General features: G+C 42.6%; 1 long non-coding RNA gene across 1 annotated transcript in view; it reads right to left on the bottom strand.

The window, feature by feature from the left end:
- Positions 1-13,496: 13,496 nt before the first annotated feature.
- LOC146821697 (uncharacterized) overlaps positions 13,497-17,836 on the bottom strand; it is a 126,800-nt gene continuing 122,460 nt past the window's right edge. The window contains exons 3-4 of the long non-coding RNA XR_014963193.1: positions 15,930-16,032; positions 13,497-15,488 (exon numbers count right to left, since the gene is read on the bottom strand). This is a non-coding gene — a long non-coding RNA (uncharacterized LOC146821697). The remainder of the gene's footprint in view (positions 15,489-15,929; positions 16,033-17,836) is intronic.

Raw genomic sequence — 17,836 nt, forward strand, 5'->3', positions numbered from 1 at the left:
CAGTCCGGGCTATTAAGGCCACTCCACCGCCCCGCTTGCCCTCTGGTCGGTCTACTCGAATGACAGAGTATGAAGGGGGCAGTGCTGCTAACACGTTGGGTAAAGAGTCGGCCTTGAACCAGGTCTCAGTTAAAAATAAGAGGTCTGGTGCATGAGTGTCGATGTAATCAAATAGCTCGTACTGATGATTGACCGCAGACCTAGTGTTTAGGAGCGTAACTGAGGTGTTGCAAAGTGGGGCAGGAGGGGCTAATGGGGGCAAGGGGGTGGCAGAAAGTATAATAGGCGAAGGAGCTAAGTGTGAAGAAATGATGGGGAGACGGTGAGGAGGGGGTGTAAATAAACCAAGCTGTCTCAAGTAAGTAGTTACTGAGGGGTCGACAGCTCCAGGGATCCAATAAGAGTAAAGTAGGGCAGGCGAATACATAATTAAACGGGCAGTATCTCGTGCCCCTAGCCCCGGTCGGCCGCGGACGGGCGCAGACGGGCTTAACTCAGGCGCAACTCCGGCGCGCCTTCGTCGCGCCCGCTGCGCTCGTCCCCTGCGCTGACACATACTGCTCGATTAAGTAGGGGCGGAGCGGTGGAGGAGGGGCAGAGCTAGGATGGAAGGCAGCCCAACCAAAGATGGCGCCCGCTGCCGCTGAGAGCCTGCAAACGCGCCAACCCGACCTGGCAACCCACCTCTGAAACCCGAATGAGGTAAGAACCTGCACAACCTTTAAAAACAAGTTAGTGACAGTAAAAATACAAATGCAGACATAGCATCGCCTAAGCTTATAGTCAGCGGGGGTGGAGTGCGGGAAATAGTAACGAACTCGCCAAGCGTTTACCGACCAGCCCACTGCCACCGGGCTACTAGCAAACACAAGGGGGAACGGGTCCTGGCTCCTAAGTAGGGGCGGAGCGGTGGAGGAGGGGCAGGGCTAGGATGGAAGGCAGCCCAACCAAAGATGGCACCCGCTGCCGCTGAGAGCCCGCAAACGCGCCAACCCGACCTGGCAACCCAACTCTGAAACCCGAATGAGGTAAGAACCTGCACAACCTTTAAAAACAAGTTAGTGACAGTAAAAATACAAATGCAGACATAGCATCGCCTAAGCTTATAGTCAGCGGGGGTGGAGTGCGGGAAATAGTAACGAACTCGCCAAGCGTTTACCGACCAGCCCACTGCCACCGGGCTACTAGCAAACACAAGGGGGAACGGGTCCTGGCTCCTAAGTAGGGGCGGAGCGGTGGAGGAGGGGCAGGGCTAGGATGGAAGGCAGCCCAACCAAAGATGGCGCCCGCTGCCGCTGAGAGCCCGCAAACGCGCCAACCCGACCTGGCAACCCACCTCTGAAACCCGAATGAGGTAAGAACCTGCACAACCTTTAAAAACAAGTTAGTGACAGTAAAAATACAAATGCAGACATAGCATCGCCTAAGCTTATAGTCAGCGGGGGTGGAGTGCGGGAAATAGTAACGAACTCGCCAAGCGTTTACCGACCAGCCCACTGCCACCGGGCTACTAGCAAACACCCCTTGGTGATATGGTTGTGTTAGAATTTTCCAGCTAGTTCTAGCCTGCTTTCCTGCCCATGCTAAGCATTGTAAAACAGACCTTAATTAGAGAATAATGCTTGTGTTAGCCATATCGGTATATTTTGCATATCAGTATATTCCAAAATAGATACAGGAACCTAGGCAGCACAATCATTTTCTGCTATTCTATGCTATTCTGTCCGCTAAGGAGAGGGGCACTTTAATCCACTTATCTACCTGTTCTTCAAGTTTTGTTAGTGCTCTTCCATAATTCTCTCTAATTACCATGTCTGGGTTGCGGTGTATCCATGTGCCGAGATATTTTACTGAATCTGTCTGCCATTTTAGGGTATATACCAAATTTGGCTGTGGGGTTGCAGTTGTGAGAGGTATAACTACTGATTTATCCCAGTAATGTTTATATCGAATATATTCTCTGATGAGTGGATTCAAATTAGTGTCGGGGTGGCTTGTATATAGGACCATGTCATCTGCATATAGGGATATGCCGATGGGGCGGAGATTGAATTGTAAAACTGACTTGTAGTGTTTTTGACGAACTTTGCAAGCTAAGGGTTTCAAGGTTAACGCAAATAACATTGGTTACAGCGGACAGCCCTGTCTAGTACCTCGATTTATATCAAGTGGGTCTGACGTGTTCCCATTTATTCTGACCCGTGGCCTAGGTTCAGTATATAACAGTGATATCCAGTGCAAAAATTGCTCAGGGAACCCCATACGGCGCAGCACTGTAAACATGAAGACCCACTCCACCGAATCAAAGGCCTTCACCGCGTCCAGTAGGGCCGCGGCTGCTGGTGTGTCTGGGTCTAGATGATGGTACAGTGCAAATATTGTGCAAATGTTTTGTGTAGTAGACCGTGTCAGCATAAAGCCTGCTTGATCTGGCAATACTAGATTACATAGTAACTGCTGTATTCGTGATGCTATAATTTTGGCTAATATTTTAGCGTCTATATCAATTTGGGATAACGGCCGGTAAGAGTCGCATTTAGTTAAGTCCTTATCCGGTTTGGGGAGTGCTATCAAAAGTGCTTCCCGTAATGATGCTGGGAGTTTGCCTTCCTTGTAGGCTTCTTCGTACATTTCGGCTAAGTGTGGAAGCAGTAGGTCGCACAATTCTTTATAGAACTCTCCTGGCAGTCCATCAAGGCCTGGAGCCTTGTTATTGGGAAGGGATTTAATCGCCTCCTTGATCTCGTCTTCCGTAATATGGTGGGAAAAATACTCCTGGTGTGCATCAGATAACCATGCCAGTGCTATGTCATCTAGGTACTCATTTATTTCAGATGTGAATACCGTCGACCGAGTGGTGTATAAGTTGGCATAGTATTTGGTAAAAACAGTCTAGTTAAGCTGGAGTATCATATAATGATTAATGGTGTTCATTGATAAGCTGTGTTATGTACGTTGTTGTATGTGCAGGTTTGATTTTGTATGATAGTGCACAGCCGGGTCTCCCACCCTCTCCATAACTCCTAGCCGTGTATTTACGCAAGATATACTTTATCTCATCATCTGCGAATTCATGGTACTTATCTGTCTTTCGTCTGATTTCCGCCAATACTGAATTATTTTGCGCCGCTGTGTATTCTGCCTCAAGTCGTCTAATGTCTCCTTCTGTCATCTTTAGTTGTTGTTGAATATCGTGTAGTATTCCTGCATGTTTACTAATGCAGTGACCCCTGATAGTGACCTTAAAGGCCTCCCACAGTGTCTTTACGCTGATAACAGAACCAGAGTTATGATCGAAGTACTCCACAATTGCCTGATGTAATTCACTACGAAATACTTGGTCCAGAAGAGCATTTTGTTGCAGTCTCCATGTGAATTGTCATGGAGTGTGTGTAGGGATAGCCAGTGAGAGGCATACCGGGGCGTGGTCTGACAGCGTTTTGGGTAAATGTTCTACTTCAGTTGTCCACGTGCACACGTCCTGTGTTAAAAGCCAGTAATCAAGTCTGGACCATGTATGATGTGTTAATGACAAGCAAGTTCCTTCCTTACGGTCTGGGTGTCTAAATCTCCATATATCAACCATATCCCATTCTTCCATGCCCTCTCTTAGAACCTTAGCAGATTGTTTACCGTATCTATCATAACCAGTTGATCTATTTAGTGCTGAGTCTAGGCATGTGTTAAAATCCCCGCCCCATATAATGGCTGCAGGTTGTAAATCACGTATTTTAGTCCAGATTTGTGTGTAGAAAGACGGGTCATCATTAGTTGGGCCATATACAGTGACGATTGTTATAGCAGTGCCCCAAAGTTGCCCTGCATTATAACATAACGGCCCTGGTCATCTTTGATAGATTTAATGAGTGTGAATGGGGTGTTTCATTTGACCAATAACATTACTCCTCTGGCGTAGGAGGAATAGGAGGATGCCATCTTATACGTTGCCCATCTAGTACCTATCTTATCCTCTCTGAGATCTGTCAGGTGTGTTTCCTGTATACAGGCAACATCTACCTTGTGTCTGTCTAAGTAAGCAAGGACTTTACGTATTTTCTGTGGGTTGTGGAGTCCACGAACATTCTAGGTCATGAACGTCAGTGTTCTATGGTGTTTCGAATTGTTACCCATGTATCTTCCTGTTGCTAACCACTAGTTGCTGATATCGGTTAAAACGTGTAGTACCATATATACATCAATCTGCATCTCTGCCGCTAGACGGAATTTTCTTTTTGATGCCGCACCCCACCCCCTCCCACTCCACCATAACCCTGTCAGCGGAGACAATCCCAAAAAACATGTAACATACCCATTTGCCCCTGGCCCCACCCATCCCAAGAAAAAGAAAAAACTAACTGGTGTGGTTCACACTAGAGGGCGGGAGCTGCCCAACTCAGATACCCTTGTGATAGTCACAAGAGGGACGCCATTTTTGTAATTCCAATACACGTCGGAGTGACCAGCAATGTTTAGTGATTGTAATATAGAACACCACTTGCTTCAGTGATGTCATCTGACGGGGGAAAGCGGGCAGGGGTACCAGCCGGCCTGAGACTACTACTGATATATGTGCTATGGTTGATAACCACCGCGATCACCCATATATGGCCGCTTTACAATTATGTGTATTTCCGCCAGTAGCCCCTGACCCCTCAAGTCAATTCACAGGTACCTGCAGGTCCATTCTATGTCTTGCGTTCAGGCCGTGTAGTCATGTTCTGTGATATAATAGTACTAAGTAACTCATTGTTTCCTGCATAGATCTGAGTACTTTAACATGCTGCTGGAGTTCTAGTATGGGAAAAGTAACAATTACATTTGTGAGGACATGGGTATCACTCCACATCTGATGTGGCTGCCTGGCCCTCCTGCCTCTCTCTTGGAGATTTCCTTCTTGTGGTCTGCGAACCTTTCTGTTGGAGATATTTCAGAACATCTTTAGGATCATTGTAGATTTTGGATTTGCCATTGTCTATCACTTTGAGTCTGGCGGGGTACAACATTGCATATTTGATATTTAGATCCCAAAGCTTCCGTTTGGCCAGATCGAATTTCTTCCTCGCCTCTTGGACTGATGGCGTAAAGTCAGGATACAGAGATATCTCCATGCCCTCATGCTTCAAAGCACCCAGTTCGCGGGCCTTGCTGAGGGCCGCATCTTGGTCCCTGTAATTTAATAATGTGGCGATAATGGGCCTCGGCCTAGCGCCCCTTAGTGGTGGGGGAGCTAAGGATCTGTGCGCCCTTTTGACTATGAAGACCTCAGAGAAGCTGTCCCTGCCCAGGAGAGTGATTAGCAGCCGCTCTACATATCGTTCCATAGGTCCTGTATTTGTTGTTTCTGCTATGCCCATCAAGCGTATGTTGCTTCTGCGGGATCTCGCCTCTAAGTCCTCTGCTTTTGCTGTTAACACTGCCAGTTGTTTATTCATCTCACCTTGTTTGATTTCCATTTGGTTGTGGGCATCTTCAGCTTCGGATATGCGACATTCGGCCATATAGATCCTCTCCGTATGTCGGTCCATACGTTCAGACATACGGTCCATCCTGTATGTTATAGAGTCAATCTTGCCGTCAATATTTGTGAGGGCAGCTTGTTTAGTGGAAAACATGGCCTGCACATCGTCATTTGTGATATTGTTGGCAGATGCTGTTGTTTGCGTTGGTGCCTGTTGGTCGTTTGTGTTGGTTTCCGTTGTTTTTTCGGACTGATAAAAATTGAGCTTGGGCTGGTTTCTAGCCGGTTTGCCCATATTTCTGGCCGTGGCGGTGTCAGTAAAAATGTTTTCAATGAATACCAGGTATTGCATGCTCAATTGTGTACGACAACGATGGACACGTAGTGCTGCTCCGATGGTATTTTTGGGTTCTCTTTGTGTGGGGGCTGTTCGGATGTATAACACTCCTCTTCTGATTACCGTATACTATTTGCGCTTAGTGTTCACGATTGGACTCTGGCCCTGTCTCAAACCACCTGTCCGCGATGTCCCTCTGGTGTTGGGTATTTTCCCCCTCTGTAGACTGAATCAGTAGAAGTTATCTAGTGGGCACAGGCACTCGTCATATAATGTGCGTGTTATGCGACCAGTAGTGACAGCCTGTTTAGCGGCGGAGACTACTTCTACTCAGTTTTGTGTCGGTTTAAGTTCTGTCGTTCAGGGGTGCTTCTTTGCAAGAGGGAGACTATTTGCCGGCAGCCATACACAACGAAGAGGCCCCACAGCTCGTCACGAAATACTCAGGACTTGGTCTACGACTGCGGCTTCATCCCTGGTTGGTTCGTATTCGGAGGTACACTTTCTTTTACAGCTGTGTCCGCGGTGCCTCTCTAGCCACAGCCCTCAGGTACAAGAATACAGCGCCATCAGCAACAGCGCCCTACGCTTTGCTGCTTGTCTCTTGGGGCTCAGACAGTTCGTGAAGTTGATTGCCACATCTTGATTCCCTGCTGTTAAGCAGCCTTGAGCCCAGTATGGTATGCAGTGAAGTGGCTGCGGCGTGGTGTAGTCTCGTATTGCTCACTGACGGTAGCCGGTCTGTGACGTAGCAATACACTTCTCAGTTAGACCAACCCACCTATATCTCCATGTGGGTCCCTGTTTTGCCAACTTCCTGCACTATAGAGTATGATGGCAGTGCGGTGTACTCTAGGTTATTGCATATGTTCACTGAGCTACCCACTAGATGGCCGATCCAAAAATACTGCCAGCCCGCAGGTCCGGAGCGCTATGGCGGCGGTTCGCTGTATGGGTGCCTTACTGTCTTCACCGTTTCTCACACTGCCTCCGACAGCACCAGCCAAGTGCCTCGGGAGCAATGGAGGTTCCACCGCAGACAGCAAACGTTTTGAGTCACAGGTGTCTGCTCCCCAGTCCGGGCCCATCCGCGGCCTCTCTTCGCCGGCCGGCGTGCTCTACGTCACGGCTTAGCCTCGCACTACAGTCCGATGCTCAGCTTTTGTTTTTGCCCACCAGGCCACAGTTGCGACACGGCTCTTCACGATGGCAGCAGAGTCTTTCAGGGTCTCGTAGCTGCAAGATGGAGGGGACAGAGGTATCCCATGTGTGGTTCGACTCGTTATTGGTCCCAGGAGCTCTTCATGTGCATGATATGTAGCGTATTTCTTGGCGTCCGAGAGGAGCTGGCTTAAGATGCGCCATCTCTTAGCTTGGCTAGCTCCGTCCACCCGTATTCCATATATATTTCACCTATTATTTGAGAGTGACTTGTCTGGCCTCTCATATGTCGTGAATCATATTATGAAAACAGGAGTTAATTTACATAATATTTCATAATGAGAAAATTTGGAAAGAGTTCAAGGAAAAGCTGAGCACATGGAATACAATTTAATAAACCTAATGGCATGTTGGCGTGGGACTAATGAATATTGGTATCAGCATCATGGTGAACTCAAGTGCATGTTGAGGAACCTTGGAGCACCTTCTTGGTTCCTCACAGTGAGTTGTGCTGAATATGCATAGGATAACCTGCTAGAAATCTTGCAGAAGGCAAATTCAAATATAAAAGACATTCATCTGAAGACACCAGGAGAACTATGCTCACTAGACCCTTCAAATGTTTGCATATATTTTAATCACAGATTTCAAGCAAAAATATGGTCAGCGAAAATACAGCGCAAAAGGGAAATTTATACAAGATGTCGTTTCGGATACCCATGACCTGTCATCTCACAAGGAAGAGTTAACACCTTTTTGTCTGCAGGCAGACATAAACTTGCAAGGAAATCACAAAATATACACACAAACTAAAAGGTACAGAGGTCTCCAAGTACATTAATGACTACAATCCGAAGATGTTGAATGTAAACATGGATGTATAGTTTGTTACAGACAACTCAATTGCTGTTGCTCGGTACGTTACATCTTATATAACAAAGCCAGAGAAAACTGAGATGGAAGAGATGTGGGAAGAGATTCAAGCAGAAAAGAGTCTTACGAAGAAATTATACAGTTTTAGTGTGAAAATGCTTTCTCACAGATAGATAGGTTCCTATGAATGTGTAGACCAGTTAAGCTCAGCTAGTTTGTTTTCTAAAGCTAAAGGAGTTCTATGGGTGAGTTTAGGGCTTGCTAATACTCGTAAAAGAGTACTGAAGTCTTGTCCTGAAATTCAATATCTTGCAGAATTTGACCCACACAGTACAGATATTCTGAAGAGCAACATGCTGGATAGGTACTTTCCAACAAGCAGTCATCATATGGAAAGGATGTGTCTTTATGAAATACTTCAACATTATGCATTCAGAAGTCATGTCAGTGTAAACATAGATGAAGGTAAATTTGCTGTGGCTGGATGTAAAGGATGTTTGGTGAGACATAACAAAGGAAATGTAATCAACCATAGAAAGCTAAGTTGCCAAACTCCTGACAAAAGAGAGTTTTCTTATTTAGCCTTGTTACAGTTGTTTAAGCCATGGCAAACAGAAAGTGAGCTACTTGGAGAATGTAACTGTTATGAAGACTCTTTCAACGCAGCGAAAGACAGCATTGAGTGCTATGTGTTTCTAGTGTATCTTAAAATGTTGAGAGATGAGATTGAACAAGAAGAAACAATTACTTCTGAGGTAGCAAGAGAGAGTTCTCAGAGCACCTGGCAGTCAAGATCATCTTGGACAGCTAGTCATTGAAAATGAAGCTGCAATAGGTATCAATGAGGTGTAGAATGCAATGCAGCACGTAAGACAGGAAACTGTGGATCTAGAACTACTAATACAACAATTGAATGCACATCAGAAAGACATTTTTGAAGAGGTAAAAGGTAACGTGGAACATGGATTTCTCAATGAGAATAAAAAGTGTGCATGTTCTACATATAAATCAGTTCTATTGTACATAAGTGGTCAAGCTAGAACTGGAAAAAGATTCTTGATTAAAGTACTGACAAGTTACCGACAGAAGACAACAGATTCCAATTTGTCGTGTGTAGTCCCTGCACCGACAGGCTTAGCTGTTCATAATGTTAAAGGAGTTACCCTTCATTGATTATTAATGCTGCCTGTTGAACATGACAGCAAATTACAATACAACAAATTATCTGGTAATGGTTGTTATGAAGTGGAAAGAGTATTAAAGAAATTAAAACTACTAATTATTGATGCAGTTAGTATGGTGTCTAACCTAATGCTAGATGTTATACATTTAAGAATGCAGCAAATATTAAAAACTGACTACAATGTACTTTTTGGAGGAAAACACTTGATAGTCTTTAGAGACCTGCTACAACTAACTCCCGTAAAATGACAACCTGTTTCAAAGAAACTACTACCTAATGAAACAAGACATTCACTAGAAAGTTTTGGAAATGTAAACATTTGGGAAAACTTTCAATACAAAGAGTTAAACTAGAATATGCGCTAAGCATCAGATATGCGTTATGCAGATATACTAAAGGATATGAAAGAGTGGGAGTTCCTCAAAAAAGAGGGAAAGACAGTATTACAACCCTGCCTCATCAAAAATTGGTTTCAAAGTAATGTTTCAGCTGCTGAAGTAATGTACAATTTTGTTAAGGAAGAGAAGTCTATTGTGTGATCCCAACTCTTGAGGAGTCTAGTAAATTCAATGAACAATTATTGTAACTGGAAACAGATGAGATTGCCGAAATAAGAGCTAATGATAAAATGGAACATCAAGGAATTACAGTGCTATTAACAGAAAAACTGCAATCGAAATTGGATAGTTTAGAAAAGTCTGTGTCAAAAACTCCAGGATTAGAAAAACAGTTACGTATCTGTAAAAATCGTCATGTAATCTTACGTCATAATTTAAATGTTGAAGAAGGGCTAGGAAATGGTGAAATAGGTAAAGTTATGAAATTTGTTTATTCTCAAACAGAAATTATGTGGAATACTTAGCCATAAAATTTGATGATATTGCTGAAGTTAAGCAGATTGGTAGATGCTTTGTACATTTCCTACTTGTGAAAGACTTGTATGTCCAGCAAAAGCAGTTCCCAGTGTCTTTAGCGTATGCAGTAACTATTCATAAATCGCAAGGTTTAAGTGTAGATACAGGTCTTGTTAATATTGGTAGTAGTGTATTTAAAGAAGGAATGTCATGTTGCTTTGTCACGAATTAGTATGTTGTCTGGTTTTTTTCTCATTGATTATGATGAGAAGAAAGTAAGTGCTGATGTGAGCTGTGTAACAGAATATAATAGGTTAAGAGCGCAATATGCACCTCATTTAGGCAGTATCCTGTGGTTCAAAAAGCAAGAATGTGTCTAAAGCAGAAAATATCCAAACAGTCTATCAGAGCTGAACAAAAAGATGAACAAAAAGAAAAAGAACAAGGAGGAAAGAAAAGAAGAATAGAGCACAATGAGGAAATACAAGGCTATCACTTTGATAATAAATCTGGAGTAAACTGTTATGCAACTGTAGTGTTAAATGGACTATATCATTTGCCTCATTTTATAAATTCTATTAAACAAAAGGTACATAAAAGAATGTCTTCACAACTGTGTAGTTTGTTTGAAGAATTAAGAATTGATAGCAGTATTATACATTCTGCTACTGGAATAAGAAAACTCACCGATGACTGTACAGGATCAGTAGTTTTCTCTTAAAATCTTCAGCAGGATGCTCGAGACTTTCTAATGGTAATGCTAGGACTATTAGATGAAGAAGATGTGAATATCAATGAATTATTTGGTTTAACTTATAAATGGACCCATAACTGTGAAGATTGTGAATGTACTTCTAGCACTGAAATCAATTCAGAACAATTCCCGTACTTGACATTACCAGATTATGAAGCTGTGCCGTTTGAAGATGTAAATGAAAACGCTCATCAAGATATGACCAGTCCAAACTGCAGATCAGAACTTAGGTCAACGCTGTTTCGACAGAGGTATGGAATATGTATCATAGTCATGCTACAATGATGGTATTAAATGAGGAGTTGAAATTATGAACTTTAAAGCTGCACAAATTTCCATCTCAAAAATAACTTTCACATTTATAGCAATCATATTTCATGAAGGAGTTAATATAACCTCTGGAAATTACACAATATATTTAAGATGTCAAACAGGATGGACAGAGTGCAATGACATACAAGTGACATTCAAATCAAGACTACTCAAAAATGTACCAAACTCATATCTGCTATTTCTAGAACCGAAGTTCTTAGGAGAATCTAGGAAAGAAAATGTGGTATTGTGTTGACATATATATGGATTAAGTGTTTCTGAGACATTATTCAGCCTATTGGGGGTATTGTCTACAGCAAGCTATTAAAAATGAAGGGCTCTTTTTAACTGCGAGAAAGGAATTTTTAAATACTTGAGGACTACATTGTGTTACTACAGGTAAAAAGTAAATGGAGGTTCTATAATACCAGTAGCCTTAAGTTGCATGTGAAAACTCTCTTCACCACTAAAAAAGCCACCTTTTGTTTCTGCTACAGCAACTTCTACGTAGTACTATGAGTTATGTTTTTCATACCTGGACTAAGAACATTTTAGACATCATTTGGCCTAAAAGTGATGATATTTGCAAAAGGATATGAAAAAATGAAGACTGCTTCATAATTGTTGGATATTTTGCACCAGATTTAAGAATATCAGACACAGTTTTACCATATAGTTGCTTTCATTAAGGTAGTAACCTATCAGCAAACCAGTATTAAAATACTTGCAGTGAGTGCAGTGAACAGAATAACGTAGTTGTAATGATCTACAGTACACATTTGTTTCATGATGAGTCTTCATACAAAGCACTGTTGAAAGTGAACAATTATGAAAGCTGAAAACAGGAAAAAACAGTAAAACATTTGTCTATGTTGAATTAAAGTTGTGCTTGAAAAATATTGCATGTTGTTTGGTTGCCTAATGTTCTGACTAAAATTCTAATACATTTTTGTCTGTTTCTATTTTTTCACAGTTGTTGCAGGTTGAGATATATTATGTGTGTCAAATCACTAATCTAGTGATGGATTCATTGAGTTACTGCACATATACTCATCCCATCTCCCAGACACAACAGTTGCACTTGTCCAATCATCCAGCCACTAACTAAGCAGTCATCCAATCACTCAGGTACTCTAATCTCCCAGCCACTACTCAGACAGTCATCCAATCACCCAGATGCTAGCCATGTACTGTACAAACACTCAGACACTATGTATGCACTCATTCATTCACTGAGGCACTACCCAGGCATTCATCCACTCACACACGCACTTCTCATGGAATCATCTAATCACCTAGGAAGTACCCATGCACTCATCCAATCACCTAGGCACTATCCATGCACTCATCCAATCACGCAGGCAGTATCCATGCAATCACCCAGGCACTATATGTGTACTCACCCAGTCACAAAGCCGCTACCCTTGTACTCATCCAATGACACAGGGTCTACCCTTGCACTCATCCAATCACCCAGGCGCTACTCTTGAACTCATCCAGTCACCTATGCACTACTCACACACTCATACAATCAACCAGGCACTACTTTTGCACTAATCCAGTTACCCAAGCAGTACCCATGCACTCCTCCATTCACTCAGACACTATCTATGCACTCATTCATTCATTGAGGCACTACCCCTGCACTCATTCACTCACCCAGGCACTACTCATGCACTCATCCAATCACCCAGGCAGTACCCATGCACTCATCTATTTACTCATGCACTCATCCATTTACTCAGACACTACCCATGCACTAACACAATAACCCAGGCACTACCCTTGCACTCATACATTCAATCAGACACTACCCATGCACTCATCCATTCACTCCGGCATTAGTCATACAGTCATCCATTCAACTGGGCACTACTCATGCACACATGCAATCCCCCACACACTATCCATGCACTCAGGCTCTAGACATGTGCTCATCCACTTCCTCAGGCACTACCCATATGCTCATGCAATGATGCAGATACTACGCTTGTACTCACCTATTCACTCACACAGTACCCATGCACTAATCCATTCAGCCAGACACTAACCATGTACATATCAAATCACTCAAGCAATACCCAGGTACTACTCTTGTACTCATCCATTCACTGAGACACTACCCATGCACTATGCAATGACCCAGACACTAACCGGGCATATATCCAATCACTCAGGCACTACCCATGCACTCTTCTATTGACTCTGGCATTAGTTATGCACTCATTCATTCACCAAGGCACTACCCATGCACTCATCCATTCCTCGGACACTACACATGCGTTCATCCATTCACTCAGGCACTACCCATGCATTCATCCAATGACCTAGGAAATACCAATACACTCATCCATTTACTCAGGTACTACTTATGAAGACATCCATTCACTTAGGCACTACACTTCTACTCATCCATTCACCCAGGCACTACCCATGCACTCACCTATTCACCCAGACACCACCTATGCATTCATCTGTCTTGCTTTCGCCTCTCAGATAATACAGTTCCCACACGATGGCTCAACACTCGGCGAAGCAAAAGACTTTAACACAAAACAAACAACACCTTTAGAAAAGGGTTTAATTTTACAAAATGCAAGGACTCTCTCTTTTAGAATAAGGCTTGGGGTTTTATTTCACACAATGCTCTCTAACAGAAAGGCTTTCCCAGATGCCAAATGCACAACATTAAAATATATGTAGAGATATATATGTTTATATGCAAGCAATCTAAATGCATGAAAAATACTGATTAATAAACAAGCAGCAAATAATATGAGATAAGACTCAAGCAAATATACTGGGACGTCCTGCAAGAGATCAGAAAACTATATACACATCAAATGATTACTTTGGATGTGCACGTCAACTCACTCACACATCACAAAGAAAACATCTCAAATGATCAAAGCCACTGGCCGAACATCAAAATGGCAATAAACAAAACTCAGTACTTCACCTGGTGCAAAGACTGCATCTCAGCCCACTCCTGACTGGGGAAGTTAAAAAGCCGTGGTTGAGAGCCTCAGCAACCAGAGTTTCACGCTCCATTCGGATTTCAAACTCCCGGTTTCTAAGTCAACAACCCTCAGCTTTATAATCTCAAAACACACTAGAAGGTTCGGAAAAGACCTCCCCCCACGCCAGAGGAATCTTACCAGAACTGGCCAGCTTCCAAGCAAGCATTCCCATCGCAGGAAGGAGTTCCTACGTCCCCTTCTCCAAATCTCACATGTTACACCCTTTATCTTGATGGAGCTCACAAAACCTTCCGGGTACATTAAACAAACACTCACAAAAACAATCCTTAAACGTGATTAACCCAAACAACTTGCAAGCACTGCTGTGCACGCACAAAAAAAACGGAAGCAAGGCAGAGTCAGAATTCAGGATGACATGAGGCCATGTCAAAGCCAATAGTAAGAACTTCATAATTCTCATGAATGTACAACACAATGCACAATTGTGAACACCTGCTTATAGATTCACATACTTCATCTCTCAATGTCCTATAGCATTACATACTTCATCTCTCAATGTACAACACAGAGCACATGTGTGCATCACTGCCCACAACACTGCACTTTGAGACCAAAAAGTACATTCCACACCTCTCTCTCCCTTTCACGCTTTCAAATGCACATCCCACATGCTCTATTCTTGGCAAGGCTGTCCTACTCAGTGACAGCTCCCACTGAAAGACAGCAAGATTACAAGAAAGAAACTTTTAAGAGAAACAGTCATATGCAGGATGTCGTACATTCAGGATAAAATAATACACCACATTCAGTTAAAATAATGGTAGTCAAAGGTCATTACAGGGTGTCAGACCACAAGAGTGCCTCTAGCACTACATTCCACTCCATGCCATTTGACTATCATAACCTACATATATCAAAAAACTGAATTTCTTAACTGAAAGCACAACTATGATTGAAGAACTGCATTTCTTAACTGAAAGCACAACTATTACTGAAACACACAGTGACATCATAAAAGCATGTAATAATCATTTCAAAGCATGTAGAAATAGCTCATGCATATCTGGATACTCAGCAAGAATAAATGTTTGATGGATACACAAAATAAATTATGCAAATAGAATCAAGCATATGAACTCAGTAATTCTCCTAATGTCTCAAATAGCTAATTCTGGAACTTCTACTGTTGAAGCAGCCAAACATATAGTGTGTGCTTGAAAATAAAGGCAACATCATCATCATCTTCTTTTTATCTTTAACTCAAAAAACATCTTCTTCAATTTCACAAAATGTTGTTGTTCTCTTTCTTTTTAAACAAACAGTCCTTCTGTGTGAAAGACACACAGCCTTCTTGCATTTAAAATCATTTAAAATTATAACTGTGTTTTACTTCATGTTTATGAAATCAGTTCATGATTCTTGGCTTGGTAGGTCTGTCTGGTTTTTTCAGTTACAGGATGTCAGCTTGCACTGTCCAGTGATCACTCCAGGGTTGGGGAGGGGTCCCATACCCACACGGGGCACACAGACACGGACAGAGACATCAGGTACACCAACACGTTGCAGTATGATGACCTGGAAAAGAAACAAGCATCACTCTTCTTGCAAAAAACTTTTTTCCAAAAAGCACACGTTTTCCTTTCTCTGTTTTGAGTTTGAAGGCACAATATTATCATTCCTGTCTGCACGGTTCTCTGCTGGCTCTGGGGAATGATCTGAGAATTCTACCCACATTATAGCCTCTGAATTCTTGGTATTAGGATGAAACTCTCCTTTTCCCTGCACAGTAAGAAGGACTGGGGCAGTCTCCTTCCACTCACTGCTGAATACGTGCTCCCTTTATCAATTGGCAGAAGCCCAAGGCAATCCATCTGCTCTGTTTGCTCTGGTAATTTTCCTCTCTTCAACTCGCCCCTCACCTTCTGTGGGACTGGTCTGGCTTGTGCATACTGACACATAAGAATCATAGTTCTAGGTAAATCTAGGGGGATATGCATCCCTTCATTCTCTGCCCACCTGTTTGTATGGTCTTTCTCTCCCAGGTGCTTGCATTTAGCCATGCACACCAAATCTGAATTGTGTGTCACCACCTCTGTATCCAAGATTTTAGCCTTTTCATCTGTAAGGGAATTAAAGGTTCTGTTTAGTGAATGTATAGGACCAAGAGCATGCACAGTAGCTGCGCTTTGCATTACAACCTGCCACTTCACTGGGGAATCCTGTGTCTCAAACACCACCCCTGGAACCTGCACCAACTGTTCAGTCAAAACTGCAGTTTCTGTCTGTATATGCCACTTAATAACATTTGCTTCTTCCCATTGCATTTGAAAAATTTCAAAACTAAAATGCCCATTATGTCTTATTGTCATCTGTCCATTATCTTTCAATGTGCAAAAGCACAAAAGCATCTGTATTTGTCCAGCATTTGAAAATGTTCCAGTCCACCCCCGTTTTTTACAATTACTAAAAATAGCACACTGCTCCTGAACTGGCACACATGATACACTGTCTCCTTTCTGAATTGACCACTGGTTTAAAATACACTACACAGTCTGTTGTGCAGATTCAAAAGCACATTGCTGCATTTCTTTTTTCAAAATAGCGTCTTTCCATGTAGAGCAAGATTCATCATTCACTGACATGTCTGATTTATACCTGCCACCAACGATCGTTACCTCTAACAGACTGGTCTGTTTATCTCCCTGCACATTCACATTTTCTCTGTTCAAATTCATTTCTGGCTGAGCAACATCCTCAAAAGAATTAATTAAGACCTTCTGTGAGACCGGCAGATTAACTGGCAACATCTCTAAGTTCACATTTTTCACAAATGAATCACCCTGCTGGCTATCTGAACAGTTGGCCAAAACAAACGGCTTCGGAGCTTGGTACATGTTTAACTCTTTTTTCAAAGACTTGTTTTCAAAATGAGCGCCAGCCAACTCTTGTTTCAGTTCACTACATTCTTTTTCTAAATGTTCAAATCTTTGATACATGCTAAACAATGCATTCAAAATGACACCACTGTTTTTGTCTGAAATACCAAGTTGTTTTCCCTCTTTAAGAGAGGCAATCTCCCTCTCAAATAACTCAGTTGGCATCTGGGACTCTGCAACTGAAAACATAGGCATTTTAGAGAGCATTTTCCCCTTTTAAAATTGCACTTGTTTCGAATCCTGTTCGTGACGCCAAATGTCTTGTTTTCACCTCTCAGCTAATACAGCTCCCACACGATGGCTCAACACTCGGCGAAGCAAAAGAATTTAACACAAAACAAACAACACCTTTAGAAAAGGGTTTTATTTTACAAAATGCAAGGAATCTCTCTTTTAGAATAAGGCTTGGGGTTTTATTTTACACAATGTTCTCTAAGAGAAAGGCTTTCCCAGATGCCAAATGCACAACATTAAAATATATGTAGAGATATATATGTTTATATGCAAGCAATCTAAATGCATGAATAATACTGAATAATAAACAAGCAGCAAATAATAATGCACTCATCCAATCACTGAGGCAGTACCCATGTACTCATCCAATCACCGAGGCAGTACACATGCACTCATTAATCACCCAGGCACTATTCACACATCCTTGCAATCACCCAGGCACTATCCATACACTCAGACAATCACCCAGGAACTATGCTTGCACTCGTCCATTCACTCAGGCACTATCCATGCACTCATCCATTCACTTAGGCGTCATCCATGCACTCATCCATTCACCCAGGCACTACCCGTGCTCACATCCAATCACCCAGGCACTATTCTTGGACTCATCTGTTCACTCAGGCAGTACATATGTGTTCATCCAGTCACTCGGCCAATACGCATGTACTCATCCATTCACTGAGGTACTACCCATGCAGGCCTCAATTCACCCAGGCACTACCCATGCACACATCCAATTGCCCAGGTACT

Source organism: Triturus cristatus, chromosome 6 (genome assembly GCF_964204655.1).
Source record: "Triturus cristatus chromosome 6, aTriCri1.1, whole genome shotgun sequence".
Classification (NCBI taxonomy): domain Eukaryota; kingdom Metazoa; phylum Chordata; class Amphibia; order Caudata; family Salamandridae; genus Triturus; species Triturus cristatus.